Source organism: Polypterus senegalus, chromosome 14, assembly GCF_016835505.1.
Source record: "Polypterus senegalus isolate Bchr_013 chromosome 14, ASM1683550v1, whole genome shotgun sequence".
Classification (NCBI taxonomy): domain Eukaryota; kingdom Metazoa; phylum Chordata; class Cladistia; order Polypteriformes; family Polypteridae; genus Polypterus; species Polypterus senegalus.
Window position 1 is genome coordinate 119918550 of NC_053167.1, and position 15991 is coordinate 119934540.

Below are 15991 nucleotides of genomic sequence, written 5' to 3' on the forward strand. Positions count from 1 at the left end.
TGAGAAACATCAAGACCTGTACTGTATGTTCTAAATAATGCTATGGAGAGACAATCCCTCCATAGTTATTGCTGCCACTGCACTTCACTTAGTCGTTATACAGTAAAACAGACAGGGGGTACCACTAATACCCAGACTCGAGACACAGTACATACACAAGGCTTCAAAATAAAGTACTTTTTTTATTCACAAACACCTTTTCAGGTCCTTTCTTACAATAGTATTCACATGCACAATTCATATATTAATACTCCTCCCTTCTCCTGCAGACAAGCCTTGTCCTCCACCTCTCGACTCCAACTGGCCTGAATAAGGCTGAGCAGCCTCTTTTATTCCAGACCCAGGAGTACTTCCTGTGTCACTTGATTACACCCTGGAAGCACTTCCAGGTCAGGTGGAACTTCTTTAAAACTTGTTAGTCCTCACCCCACTGTTCCCTCTGGCAGCAACAGAGCTGCTCATCAGGACTATAATTCATAAGGTGCCTTGTGGACGTACAAATGGAAGCTCTGCCCGAGTGATGCTACTATCTGACGTACTAGATGACTACATGGCCCCAAGAGACAGTCCTACCCTGCCCTTCTGTTATATTTTCACAGCCTGGAATGGTATCCACAACTACCCCAGCAAGGACATCTGTCCATCCATATACTTCCTTTATGGCTGTCTGTCCAGGTATGGAAGCACCCTTATTCTTGGTCTTAATGCCAGTTTGTCCACCTTGGCACCTAAAATAGATTGATTATTCTGACTATTAAAAGATGTTTTAATAATCAGGACAGGATGCACCATGGGATATACATTTCTATATTATTTACATGACTGATTATGTGTATTGTGAAATACAGTATGAAATCAATCAATCACACTTGCCATGCATTTCTGTTGCACTGAGGTTTTATTATTTTTTAAAGGCACAGTGTTGTGTTTACAGCATGGATGAAGTTGAACGGTATTGCAATTATCTGAGACACTGCACAGCACATAAGCAATATGTGATTATTACAGTACCTTCCAAAAAATTCACACCTCTTTAATTTTTTTTCACATTTTGTCATGTTGCAGCCTTATGCCAAAATCATTTAATTTAATTTCTTCCTGACAGGAAGCAACACATAATTGCTTAGAAATGAAAGACATTTTTGCAAATGTATTATAAAAAACCCCAAAAAACTGATATATCCCATTGACACAAGTATTCACACCCTTAACACAACACTTAGTTGAAGCACCTGGGTTTGATGTGACAAGCTTCACACACCTTGATTTGGGTTATTTTTTTGCCATGGTTTTTCTGCAGACCCTCTCAAGATCGGTCAGGCTGCATGGAGACCATCGGCAGACAGCTGTTTTAGGTCACTCCAGAGATGTTTGGTTGGCTGGGCAACTCAAGGACATTTCCAGAGTTGTACCTAAGTCAACATTATGTTGTCTTTGTTTTGTGCGTTGGGTTATTGCTTTGTTGGAAGGTGAACCTTTGGCCCAGTATAAAGTCCAGAATGCACCGGAGCGGGTTTTCATTAAGGATATCTCTGTACTTTCCTCCTGTCTGCTTGCACTCAACCCTGTCTAATCTCACAGTCTGATGTGGCAACCACCATGCCTCAGCAATTGGAATGGCACTGCATATGGGATGAGCAGTCCCTGGTTTCAATCAAACATTAGAACATTAGAGAAATCATTCAGCCCAACAAAGCTTACCTGTCCTATCTACTTAATTTATCTAAACCCAGTAATGGCATACTGCACAATAACGTGCAGTGAATACACTTGACTTGCTGCATTCCTAGTTTTCATCTTTTTTCTGTATGTTTAGCATTCATTTGCTCAGAGGTTGATGCACTTGCTTCTTCCTGAGCAGCTCTTCTTTTCTCCACCCTAGCGGCCGGCTTCTCTTTTTTTGTCGGCAATTTTTCATGTTAAAACTGATTAAGGCAGTGTTTGTGTTACAATCACTTAGTACGTTATCTTTAATTTTTCATCTAAGCTGGCACTTAAGTCTTCAATCTGCCTAAAGAATGATTTAAGATATGAAGAGGTAGGGGAAGTGATGGCGAAGGTAGTAGGGATGAGAACGGCGCCCATACGCATCAGCCGCACAGCCACCCTGCTGGCCGCTGCCAAGAGTTGATTCTACAATAAAATAAAATAAAAATAAAAAGAGGAATATCCTTTGAGGTCAATCATCACCCTGAAAGAAGATAGTAGATGTCACATAGTATATGTGTTCCAAATTTCAGGTCAATAGGTCAAACGGTTTGCGAGGTGATTTAAAATTCTGGGCAGACAAACGGACAGCCACGGTAGCATATTATATATAAAGATAAAATCAAGTCAGGTTTTGAAAGTCCCTAAAGTGCTACTCTCTATCAGACTTCTTGCAATCTTATTTCATGTGTCTATGGTTTTTTGTGTGAATAAAACAATGCCTTATGTTTGGGCAAAATGTATCCTTAACAAGTTTCTACCTTATACACATATAAGGGGGTGTAAAGAGTGCTTATGCCTGACGAGCCCCAATAAGGGCAAAACGTGTGTCATATACTCTTTGTATTGTTTGGCAGGTACAGTATCACATATCTATGAGTTGCTTTTCGCAACTGAGAGGACATGGCGGATGTTTGCTGATTGGCTGACCAACCACAAGTGTTACCCAACAGGTAACCACCTAAATGATCAGATTGTGATTCAGAACTGGGAATATAGTACTGTACTCCGATCTTTACCCTGTCAAATAAGCAAACCAGCTGCCGTAGAGCAAAGTCAGAGGCTTCACCTCAGTGCGCTGATGTCCGATGTTTGCTCCCTGTAAGGGGATGCAAAGAGTGTGTACACCTGACAAGCCTGAATAAGGGTGAAGCACATGTCGTGTACTCTTTCTATTGTTTGGCAGATACTGTGTCACACACTTACACACACACACACACGCACATATATATATATATATATATATATATATATATACATACATATATATATATATATACACATACATATATATATATATATACACACATACATATATATATACTGTATATATACACACATACATATATATATATATACACACACACACATACATATATATATATATACTGTATACACACACATACATATATATACACACATACATACACATATACAGTATATACACACACAAACATATATATATATACACACACACACATACATATATATATATATACTGTATACACACACATACATATATACACACACATACATACACATATATATATACACACATACATATATCTATACTAATAAAAGGCAAAGCCCTCACTCACTCACTCACTCACTGACTCATCACTAATTCTCCAACTTCCCGTGTAGGTAGAAGGCTGAAATTTGGCAGGCTCATTCCTTACAGCTTACTTACAAAAGTTGGGCAGGTTTCATTTCGAAATTCTACGCCTAATGGTCATAACTGGAAGGTATTTTTCTCCATTAACTGTAATGGAGTTGAGCTGGAAGGGCGGAGTTTCGTGTGACATCATCACGCCTCCCACGTAATCACGTGAACTGATTGTCAACGCAGTGCGTAGAAAACCAGGAAGACCTGCAAAAAGCGCTTAAGAAAACATGCATTATATAATTGAGAACGCAGCGAAAAACAATAAGAAGCGAGCGAGTGACATATAATACCATATTCATGAGTGCTGCTACTTCGAAAAGAAAGCAAGGTGTAAACCTAAACTTTAAACTAAGTTCATAGACAGGCTACCGCTGGCGTTTCACATGCCCACAGGTAATGCGGGATACAAGTTTAATGAGAGGACGCAGGATATAAACGAGAGTTTTGATCACTTTATAACTAAGTTAAAATTGTAGGTGAAGGGGTGTGCTTATGCAAATTCGAGACTGTGTTTGTGGGGATTGACAGTTAAAGGCGGGTGGGGAGTCACGTCATCATCTCCCTCCCATTCATCTAATTTCGGTCTGAGCTGAGCTCGCGGCTAATGCCGTCATCGAAGCAACTTTGTCAGACTGCCACCAAATACTCACAGAAAAATCCACAAGTTAATACACACGCTGTCTCTATAGAGTTTCTCCACACTGAATCCTCCAGACACTACTTACAAAAGGTCACATTGACAATCGTGTTACGTTATTTTTAAAATCTGTCCTTTTCTTAGCACAAGCACAGCTGAGAAGCTTCGATGCATGTGCTCCCTAACGCGTTAAAAAATAATGCATTTAATCACACTTTGCATTACAAGCAAAGGGGAGCTTTTGTCAATGCATGATTTCCTGGTACTGTACACCGATTACATTGATCAGCGCATCCCGATTCATTTTATCCTCGCACCACCTTAGTTTGAGAAGAAGTCTGAAAAAATATGAGGTTAACACAGAAAAACATCACCAATTCAAGCTTTATGAATAATCGATTCGCCATCAATAATTGTTTTGGTAAAGCCATCCTCCTTCCATTTTATAATTTTTCCGCCAATAGCCATGATTAAATGAACGGTAAATAAAGTAAGAGCAAAGCGAGGGTGACTTATTTAGGCAGGCATATATATGACAGCAACACTCATGACAATGTCAATCATGTTACGTTATTATTAAAATGTTTCCTTTTCTTTTTCATTACTTCTTTAACACACTACTTCTCCGCTGCGAGACACGGGGATTTTGCTATATATATAATATATGAATGACCTCCAAAGAGCGCTGAGACTTTTGATATCATGAACGTGTCTGCAAAAACTGTGGTCTCCTGCCCAGCAAAAGTCGAGCAGCCAGCGCGCATACAGCTGTGCCGGCCTTTGAGGCGCTGACTGCGCTTCTGCCTTAAGTCAAAGTGAGCACTTTTAATTTTTTTCATCCTCCCCCTGCGCTATAGCCCAGACAAGTGCAAACACGGGACCCCTTTTCTACACCACGGCAAAATAATATTAAGGCGATTCACACTTTCTTTTGCACGTATACGATTATCAGGTCCTCACCTCGGATTATGAAAACACGCACACGAGTGGAGGACTGACAGTGCCATCACAGCCGATTAATGGCGGGACGTCTCACCAGTCTACACAAGGCGATCATAACGTCAGCGAACACATCTCTCTATACTATATAAAAGAAAAGGCAACTTTCCTTTCTTTACACCTTTTTCCTTTTATCCCAAACCAAAGCCTTTCTCTCTTAACACTGCAGAGGACACAAAACTAATTTTCTTTAAATGCCGGTAAGGCACATTACCACAGGCACAAATTTGAGCGTTCACATAGAAAATGTAATTTCTATACCACAGCCGTCGTGTAGCGCCTTTCAAAAGGGATCAACTACCGAGAGATGATCCATATACATTTTAGCTGCTGTTAGTTACTTACCTGTTGTGTTACACAGTCTTTAAAATGTAGTTTACCTGAAACCACTCCAGTAGTGCTCAATGTACCTGTACTTCTTAAAACGTTAATGTTTTACTGTTTAATAACTTATAGACTATATTTTATTATTTTTCCCTTGCACTCAGTGACCAAAGCTATACACCTAGATAGGTATGTATATATATATATATATATATATATATATATATATGTGTATATGTAGATATGTATATAGATATGTAGATATGAAGATATGTATGTGTATATATATGTATGTGTGTGTGTGTGTGTGTGTTGTGTATGTGTGTGTGTATATATATATGACAGCAGCAATCCAAGCTGTGAGAAAACACTAAAAGGAGGCATGTCAGACGTTGTGGTACATTTTCTGATGCAGCTAGACGAAAAAAACTTTGTGACGCTGCCGCCAAATACACAAAACAATTACTTTGACAATCATGTTACATTATTTTTAAAATGTTTCCTTTTCTTTTCATAACTTCTTTAACACATGACATCGCTGAAGCTGGTATTTTGCTATATATATATATATATATATCACAGCGACACTTATAACAGTGACAAAACAATTACATTGACAATCATGTTACGTTATTTTCAAAATGTTTCCTTTTCTTTCTCTTTCCTTCTTTAACACACTACTTCTCGCTGCCAAGCGGGTATATATATATATATATATATATATATATATATATATATATATATATATATATAGAGATAGATAGATAGATAGAGATATATATATAGATAGATATGAAAACAACATATATATATATATAGATAGATAGATAGATAGATAGATAGATAGATAGATAGATAGATAGATAGATAGATAGATAGATATGAGAACAACACTCATATCAATGACAAAACAATTACATTAACAATCAAGTTACGTTGTTTTTCAAATTTTTCCTTTTCTTTTCGTACCTTCTTTAACACACTACTTCTCCTCTTGGCTGGTATTCTGCTAGTATATATATATACACACACATACATATATATACACACATACATACACATATACAGTATATATACACACATACATATATATATATAAATATATATATATGTATATACAGTATATATATATATATATATATATATATATATATATATATATATATATATATATATATATATATATATATATATATATATAGTTCCAGTCTAAAGATTTAGAACACCGCAGGTTTTCCAGTTTTTCTTCAAATTTAATAAACTGAAATTCAATGAATGTCCTTAAAGGGTGAAATGGTTTAAACTTAAAGTTTAGGTTAGCAAAAACTGAAAAAAAAGGAAAATCAGAATTTTAGAATTGGGCCTTCTTCAGGGAACATCTAATAGGTTACAACCTAAAGAGGTTCTGCAGCAATTAAATTAAATTAAGAGCTGAAAGTTGAAGCAAACAATTTGCACAGCAATGGCTTTCTACTGCCACACGCCATGTCAGACCTGCAGCCCAAAGTAAAAGTTTTTGTTTGCAAGTAATCAACATAAGTTAGGACACCTGTGCAAATTGTTTGTTGGTGCTAACCTTCTCCTCTTCTATTTTTTCTACAGCACAGAGAAGACACCCAGTGTGTGCAGTTGGCCCCACCCCTTCTGCTCCTTCACCTATAAATCCCACTGCCACCCGAAGGAGGTGTTCTTGTCTGAACAGAACGCACTGCAGGATGGAGCTCCTATCAGGTGATCTAAAAAATATATATATTGTAACAAGGGCACTAGATAGGTGCCAATCTGACACAGACTGCCACCGGAGGCACGTATAAAAGCAAATTAACTTTTATTTTTCTTTACCTGTGGGGCACATCTTCCCCTTGTCCCACAGGCTGTACACAGTCCCACAAGTCTCTTGGAGTGGTGGCTGCTGGCCCCTTTTATAGTTCACCCGGAAGTGCTTCAGGTGCTTGACCACCTTCTTCAGATTACACCTCCAGGTGTGGCTGAACTATAGCCCAGATGGGCCCAGGAACCCCTGCAGCGCCTCCTGGTGGCCACCCCGGATCCTAACAGGGCCGTGGAGGACATCTTCCATCTGAGGCACCACAGTCATCCGGGGGGCTGCCACCAAGTGGTCTGGAGGAGGTACTGCACAGCCTATGCTTGCTCCCCTAGAACACATAGAGAAGGGGCATCCCTCACAATATTTATTTATTTATTTTTATATACACCATGGATTCAGAAAGCATTTAGACCCCTTCACTTTGTAAAAAGGGCTTCTACATAATTCTGAATTAAGGGTTTGAATACTCATGTAAATGGGAGATTTCAGTTTTAATTAAAAAAAAATTGTAACCTTTCTGTAAACATGTTATTACTTTGTCATTATGGGTTATTGAGTGAAGGTTGATGGTCTAATATGGCAAATTTATCCATGTAAAATTAAATTTACAACACAATAAAATATGCAGAAAGTGAAGGGTTCTGAATACTTTCTGAATCCAATAGATAAATATACTCAGTCAGCCTAAATTGGATTAATGTATAATTATATGTTGGTCAAATGAGTAAGGTGTTGTGTACGAGTCAAAATATATATTATGTTTTAAACTGTATTTCATCTGAAAATGATGCAGTTGAGCACAGTAATAATTAATCATGTCAAGCTGAATATGCTAACCTTGCAAAAATATAAAATTAAGGTTTGATTGTTCAACATAAACAGTATCAAGTTTTTTATACTAAAAACTGTGAGAGCTGCAATCCCATAGCTAAACTCTAACAGCTTGTACAAAATTGTTCAGAGATGTAAAAAATTACCTGTCCTGATAGGTTTCATTGGATTTATGGCCACTAAGGGTTAGCACGATAGCAATATGCCTGTCAGATGTTTAAACAATTGTACAAACAAGAGAAATCTGTCAATGCCAATCTGGTTTCAATCTTCAATATGCTTGTCCTCATCCATCTGAGCAAACAATAGGAAAGATGCTGTTCAGAAAAGGTCACAAGCTTTGGGGCACTTTCAATTTGTTTTACCTTTATTATTTAAATTATATCTAAAACTTTATTTTGTTTGTGAGAAAAAATTAAACATTTCATTAATTTCCAGCAGCTTTTTTTGTTTTCAAGAATAATTACCCAGGATTTTTTTTTTTCACTTTTATTTCAACATGCACTGCAATCCTTTTTATCATCAAGATTTAGTTCACTTTTTAAATATTCATTCATTCATTTGGAGCAGTCAGCAGTGGTAACTTTTCAATTGCCACCAATACTCAGTCCATAAGGAATATCAAACTACTGCTACAACTCATAAAATAAAAGTGCGGAGGAACCAGCAGGCCTCCTTTCAATGCCAGCAGCTGGTAAAACAGCAAAAAGGTAAAAAGAAAAGCACAAATGCATGCTTCAAACACAAGAGAAAAAAAAAGAGTATACTGACTCAATCGCTCAATCCAAGACTGACTGCTTCCTTCTGGTGCCAGGTGGTATAAAGGCTCTGGTTTCTTAGACTACGTGGGGCTTAATGACAGAAGGCTGGCTGACATCCATCTGAACTGAGGAAAATAGAGATGCTGTGACTGAAATTAATTATCATTATTATTCATGGTGGCTCCAAAATCTGTACTAACCCCTACATTCTCTTCTGTTCTTTTTCCTCTTTTCTGTGGTGCCGATCTGCACCACCACCACCTGATCAGAGCACCGTGCTGTCTCTACATTGATGGATTAAAGGCGAGACGTCCACATGACCGTCATCATCAAATTCTTCCATGTGAACCCTGAATACAATGAGGACTGATTGAGGTCAGTTATGTTAGGTAGAATGCCTAGAGGGGGCTGAGTGGTCTCGTGGCCTCAGAAACCCTGAAGATTTGATTTTTTTCTCCAGCCGTCTGGAGTTTTTTTTTTTTTTTCTGTCCTCCCTGGCCATCGGACTTTACTTTTATTCTATGTTAATTAGTGTTCCCTAATTTTAATTTTGTCTTTTTTCTCTTTCTTCATCATGTAAAGCACTTTGAGCTACATTATTTGTATGAAAATGTGCTATAGAAATAAATGTTGTTGTTGTTGAAATGTATGCAAATACCCTGAAACAAAAGTCTGTATTGTGCACTTTAATAAACTCTGAATTGTTTGATTTGCAATTTTAAACTGTGGAGTAGAGGGGAAATCAAGGAACAATATGTCTTTGTCCCAAGCATTGTGCATTTACCATTTTTTTAATAGATTCAATTGCTCTATTTCCAGGAGCAGCCAAATCTTACCTAAGGTATAGTTCCACATCACCACTGGTGTACACATCTACCATCTCTCTGATTCACCGCGTACCAGCACCTTCTAAGGGACCCCCTGAGTCCTAACCCATCTTTAAAGGGTCAAGCTTGTACAGCATCAAGAGTGCCTCCTCTTGTCCCAGCGGCAATACCGCCTACCTGTCCAGGATGACTCCTATTCGCATATGTGTGACAAACTCTACAAACTGCTTGCTCTCTGGCAATATGATTAAATTAAAGCATTAACATAACTCATCCAGAAAAAAATGAAACATCAAAACAAACTTTACTATCCATCCATTTACTGAACCACTAAATCCCATTTTTAAAGGTCGCTGGGAATCAGAGCCTACCACATCATCATAAGCGAGAACCTACTTTGAGTGAGGTTCCAGTCCATTACAGGACACATTCAGATCAAAACAAATTTTATTTATCACACAGAAAATTATACACACAGTACAATATGCAGTGAAATGCTTAGTTGCTCAACTCCAATGATTGTGCCTTTAATAAGAACAAAAAAGCACAATAACAATAATCATGAGTTTATAACTATCAAAAATCATTAACATAGTTATAAATATGTCCGCCCCCTGCTCGCTTTGCTCGCCAACCCCCATGTGAGCGCTACATGCTAGCCACTTCACGGATCTGCCGCTCACATATGGGGAAGTGGATGTACAATTTAAAGCAATTATTTTTTTCATGGGAAATGTTACATATGCATAATAGACCTAACTATTTTACATTACAGCGAGTAATTAACCATAGTAAAAAAATAGTAAAACGTAATAATTTGAAAGAAAATTTTTCATGAAAGAAATGTTTCATGTTACGTTATATGTTTTCATTCTGTCTGGCATTGAAATTAACACACAAATACTTTTTAAACTTACACTTTTACTGTAAAACTTTAGCAAAAACAATTTTTTTTTTTTTTTAATTTTATTTTTTACAAAAAGTTTTTACAAAAAAAAAAAAGAATTATGCTAAGAACAGATCGATCCCCACCCTTGAGAGAGAGAGCAAGCCAAACGGTGTAAAATTTAAGGCTTGTAAAAATACCTAAATCAACAAATTCTCTGTGCTTTATAAAATCATTTCAAAATATTACTGATTAGATCCTGCCATGTTTTGAAAAAGTCTGCACAGATCCTCTAACTGAGTATTTGATTTTTTCCAATTTCAAATAATATAACACATCAGTTTCCCACTGACTTAAAGAGGAGAGTTTGGGTTCTTCCAGTTTATCAGAATAAGTCTGCGTGCCAACAGTGTAGTGAATGCAATCACAATTTGTTTGTCTTTCTCCACTTTAAGACCCTCTGGAAGAACCCCAAACACAGCTGTTAATGGGTTAGGAGGGATTGTGAGTCCAAGACTGTCTGAGAGGTAATTAAAAATTTTTGTCCAGAATAATGTTAATTTGGTGCAATTTTAGTGAGGCTGCAACGTTCGCAGGTTGGATCATGCCCTGGAAACATTTTGGAGAGTTTTAGTCGAGACAGATGTGCTCGATATATAATTTTGAGTTGTATAATTGTATGCTTTGCGCATATGGAGCTCGAGTGAATTCTCTGCATTGCTACTTTCCACTCCTTTTCTGATATATTAATTGAGAGGTCATTTTCCCAGTGTCCTCTTGGATCTTTGAAAGGAAGGGATTGTAAAAGGATTTTATATATTGTAGAGATGGAGTCTAACTCCTTGAAATTGAGCAATAATTTTTCCAGCGTGGATGAGGGTGCAAGATGAGGAAAATCTGGAAGGTTCTGTTTAACAAAGTTCCTGATTTGAAGATAGTGAAAGAAATTTGTAGCTGGAATGTTAAATTTGGAATGTAATTGTTCATAGGATGCAAAGACGTTGTCTATATAAAGATCTCTAAGCAAGTTAATTCCAAATTTTTCCAGATATTAAAACTGCATATGTTTGTGAGGGTTGAAAGAGGTGGTTCTTTTGCAGGGTGCCACAGAAAGAAGCTTCTCCGTCTTAAAATGCTTTCTACATTGGTTCCAGATTCTAAGTGAGTGGAGCACAATTGGGTTATTAGTGTATTGCCGATAACGTGTGTTTATTGGAGCACAAAGCAAGGAATACAAAGAAGTACTGCAGGATTTTACTTCTATTGCGGTCCATGCCTGTGTATGTTCTTCTATTTGTGTCCAGGTTCTTATCGACTGTATATTTGCGCCCAGTAATAAAACTGGAAGTTAGGTAGAGCCATGCCGCCTTCTGCCTTTTGTCTTTGTAGGGTCGCTCTTTTGATGCGTGGATGTTTAGAATTCCAAATAAATGAGGTTATTGTTGAATCTAATTGCTTAAAGAACGATTTATTAATGTATATTGGTATGTTTTGAAATAAAAAGGAGCTTAGGAAGAATATTCATCTTAACAGTGTTAATTCTTCCAGCTAGTGTGAGATGAAGGGTTGACCATCTATGCAAGTCTTGTTTAATTTTTTCCATGCAGACGACAAATTTTGTTGATAAAGAGCTTTATGTTTACTTGTGATGTTTACCCGAGGTATTTAAACTGTTCTGCAATGATAAAAGGAAGGGTGTCTAATCTAATATTATATGCTTGCGAATTCACCGGAAAGAGTACACTTTTATTCAGATTAATTCTGAGACCAGAGAGCTTTTGAAATTCTGTGAGTGCTGCTAAGACTGCAGGCACAGAATTTTCTGGGTCCGATATATACAGTACCATGTCATCTGCATATAATGAGATTTTCTGTTCCAGTCCTTCTCTGCTAATCCCCTTTATCTGATCAGTATTTCGACAATGTATTGCCAGTGGTTCAATGGCAATTGCAAACAGCAGTGGTGACAAAGGGCATCCTTGTCTTGTGCCACGCTCTAGTTTAAAGTAGTCTGAGCAAATGTTATTGATGCAAACTGAAGCTTCTGGGTTAGTATACAGTAATTTAATCCATGCACAAATGTTGGGCCAAACCCAAACTTCTCCAAAATAGTAAAAGGTATTTCCATTCAATCATGTGAATGCTTTTTCTGCATCCAATGATAATAATATTTCTGGGGTGTTTGATTTAGTTGGTGAGTATATTACATTAAACAGGCGTCGAAGATTTGAAGATAAGTGTCGGCCCCTAATAAATCCAGTTTGGTCTTGTGATATTACTGAGGGAGCACTTTCTCCATCCTTCTAGCTATGATTTTAGAGAGTATTTTAACGTCGTTATTCAGAAGTGAAATTGGTCTGTATGATGCACATTGTAATAAGTCCTTATTTTGTTTTGGAAAGACAGTGATTAGTGCTTGGCTTAAAGGTTTGTGGAAGAGATTGGTTATCTCTGGCTTCTGTAAATGTTGCTAATAGGAGGGAGCTAGCTGAGCGGAGAATTTCTTGTAAAACTCTGCAGGGTAGCCGTCAGGGCCTGCTGCTTTTCCACCTTGGAGTGACTTTATAGCATCCAGTAATTCTGATAATGACAGAGGTTTATCAAGCTCCTCCACACTAAAAGCGTCAATTTGTGGTATCTGTAATTTATCCAGAAATGCATTAGATTGTATATTGTCTTCTTTAAACTCAGTAGTATATAGGGATTTATAGTAGTCTCTAAAAGTGTACATTATATTTTTGTGTTCGATGATTTTATCTCCGTTCGTGTTAGTAATTACCGAGATTGTGTTGCGTACATCTTGCTTGTGAATTTGTTGCGCTAAAAGCTTATTAGCTTTCTCTCCATGTTCATAATAATGATGTCTGGATTTGTAAATTAGTTGTTCGGTTTCTTTAGTTGTCAAGAGGTTTAATTCTGAATGTAGAGCCTGCCTCCTCTTATGTAGAGTCTCGCTTGGTAGTCTGGCATGTTCTTCATCTATTTTAGTAATTTCGCTTTTTATCTCTGCTACTTTCTTCGCTTCGGATTTATTTCTGTGGGAAAGATATGAGATAATCTGTCCTCTTAAGAAGGCCTTAAGAGTTTCCCAGAGTATTCCTGCAGAGATCTCAGGGGATGTATTTGTCTCTAGAAAGAATTCAATTTGTTTGGATATAAATTCAGTACAATTCTCGTCAGCTAATAGAAGCGGATTGAGACGCCATCTGCGGGGTGAGTGTATGGAGATTAGTAATTTTTTTAATTAACTTTTTGTCACTATCGCACTGAATTTTGATTCCGTGTTTGGACTTACATCGTGACAACACAATGTAAAACTGCCCGTGAGTGAATATCATTTCTTTCTTTCTAATATACAAACTAACTTTTTTGGAATGTTTGTCACTGTGATTTGTTAATCGTCTTTGCAAAAGCTATTCTAACGGGAAACTGTGAACGTTTTAATACGAATGGCTTATCTCCTTTGGTGTCTAATGTTATCCATGGAAGATGTACTACATTACCTTTCTTGTTGCCTGTTAAAATTTGACATGTCAGATTTGATCGACAGCATAGTCTATTGATATGCATTTAACCAATTTGCCGTGTAAACGATCAACAATTTTCGTATTAATTTGTTTGACTTCATCGTTTCTCGGTGCTAGGATTGCCCATGTACTCATTTCTTCTGTTGATAACCCTTCAGGATGACATTTTTCGATAAGATTTGGACATAATAAGTCTTCTTTTATTGGAAACTTAAAGTAAGAAAAACGTAACACTTTATAAGAGCTGAGAGTGCAGGAACTGTGTCTGACAAAAGAATTCACACAAATGAGTGGTGAGAGGACTGTGTGCGTGGTTGTAAATGGTTGAGAGGAGGGCGGGACTTGAAAATATCTCTTTGCAATAGTCTTGTCTCAAGATTTTCTTTTACAATAGAGAGATAATAAATAACTAAATAAATAACATTTATATAGAAACAGTCATACATGCTGGGTCATATCACCCATCAAGCTAAATCTGATGTTACATTACATGACTTCTGCTCATCAGGGATGTCAGACTTGAAGACTGCTGATCTCCTCACCAAAGCATATCAATTTACATGACTAGAAATTGCAGAAAATGTCAGATTCTGTGACTGTATGATGACTTTGCACCACAGTTTCACAATATCCTGTTGCTCGCCCCTTTTTCCTGACAGCTAGTAATGTGCTGCATAATAGAGCAGGAGCCCTTGTGAAGGGTTTACAGAGTTAACTGTACGCGAAGTCACGTCATCTTTAAGCCTGTCACAGTACACACATACTAGCTTGTGGGGATGGCAGGCTTAATGCATTGTGTTACTGGATGAGCACTCATTGGTTGTCAGCTCTCATGCACACAGAGTCCACCGCTACGTTAAGACAAAATCAAACCTCTTTGATTTTCTTGGTGCTAGTTGCAGACAGGTTGGACTTATTTGCAGCGTATGTCAGACTTTGCAACTGAAAGTGATGGCAGTGTGCTGTGACTGCTACTATAAAAGTTGTGCAATGTAACGTGACATTAAACTGCATATCATTAGGATATGTGAGAAAAGCATAATCCATTTCACATTATTTACATGGGTGGCACGGTGGCACACTGGTAGTACTGCTTCCTTGCATTAAGGAGACCAGAGTTCTTATCCCTGGTCCCCCCTCTGCGGAGTGTGCCAGTATGCCTTCCTGGGTTTCCTCCAGGTGCTCTGGTTTTTTTTCCCCACTGCCCAAAGTTGAACTTGCACCCTGTCCAGGGTGTATTCCAGCCTTGCACCCTATGTTGACTGTGATAGGCTCCAGCACCCTCCCAGGATCCTGCTCAGGAATAAGCTAGTTAGAAAATGCCAAAGAGCTGAAAAGGTCAAACATGTAAAAATGGCATATTTATAAAGTAACATTCTGTGAAAAAATAAACTTTTGAAGGTTCCAATTTTTGGGTAGAATAATAATGTACAAACAAAAATTTAGCACTGCATCTTTAAAATGTGAAGGAGGTCAAGCTCTGGTATTAGACTTTATAATGACGCTGGGAGTCTGCAAGTGGTCATAACAGAAAAATCAGGCTATAGCATTAGAGAGGTTATCAGTTTCACCACATCTCACAAACTAGGAGAATATCCAAGGGGGCGTGCAACCAGACTCAAGGTTGATGTTTATCCCTTGCCATGTCTAGGAGTGCAATGGAATTCCCCCAGAAGTACCAGCATCCATCTTAACGTGGGATCTCTGTGACCCCTACCAGGACAATCAGATAATTGGATAAAACAGATTGGTCTAAAGAACTTAAATAAAACAGTAATAACTGTATTAAAAAATTATTAGTCTTTATATTATAATGTTTATTGTGCATATTTCACTGAACCTACAAACTCATGGACAGGTGGGAGTCTATCCTAACAGCAACAGGCACAAGTCAGGAAAAGGCTGTGGATGAAAGACCATTTTGCAGAGCACACATAATTAGTCACATCAGGTCCAATTGAGATGCACCAATTAACACAGAAACACGTCTAAGAAAAT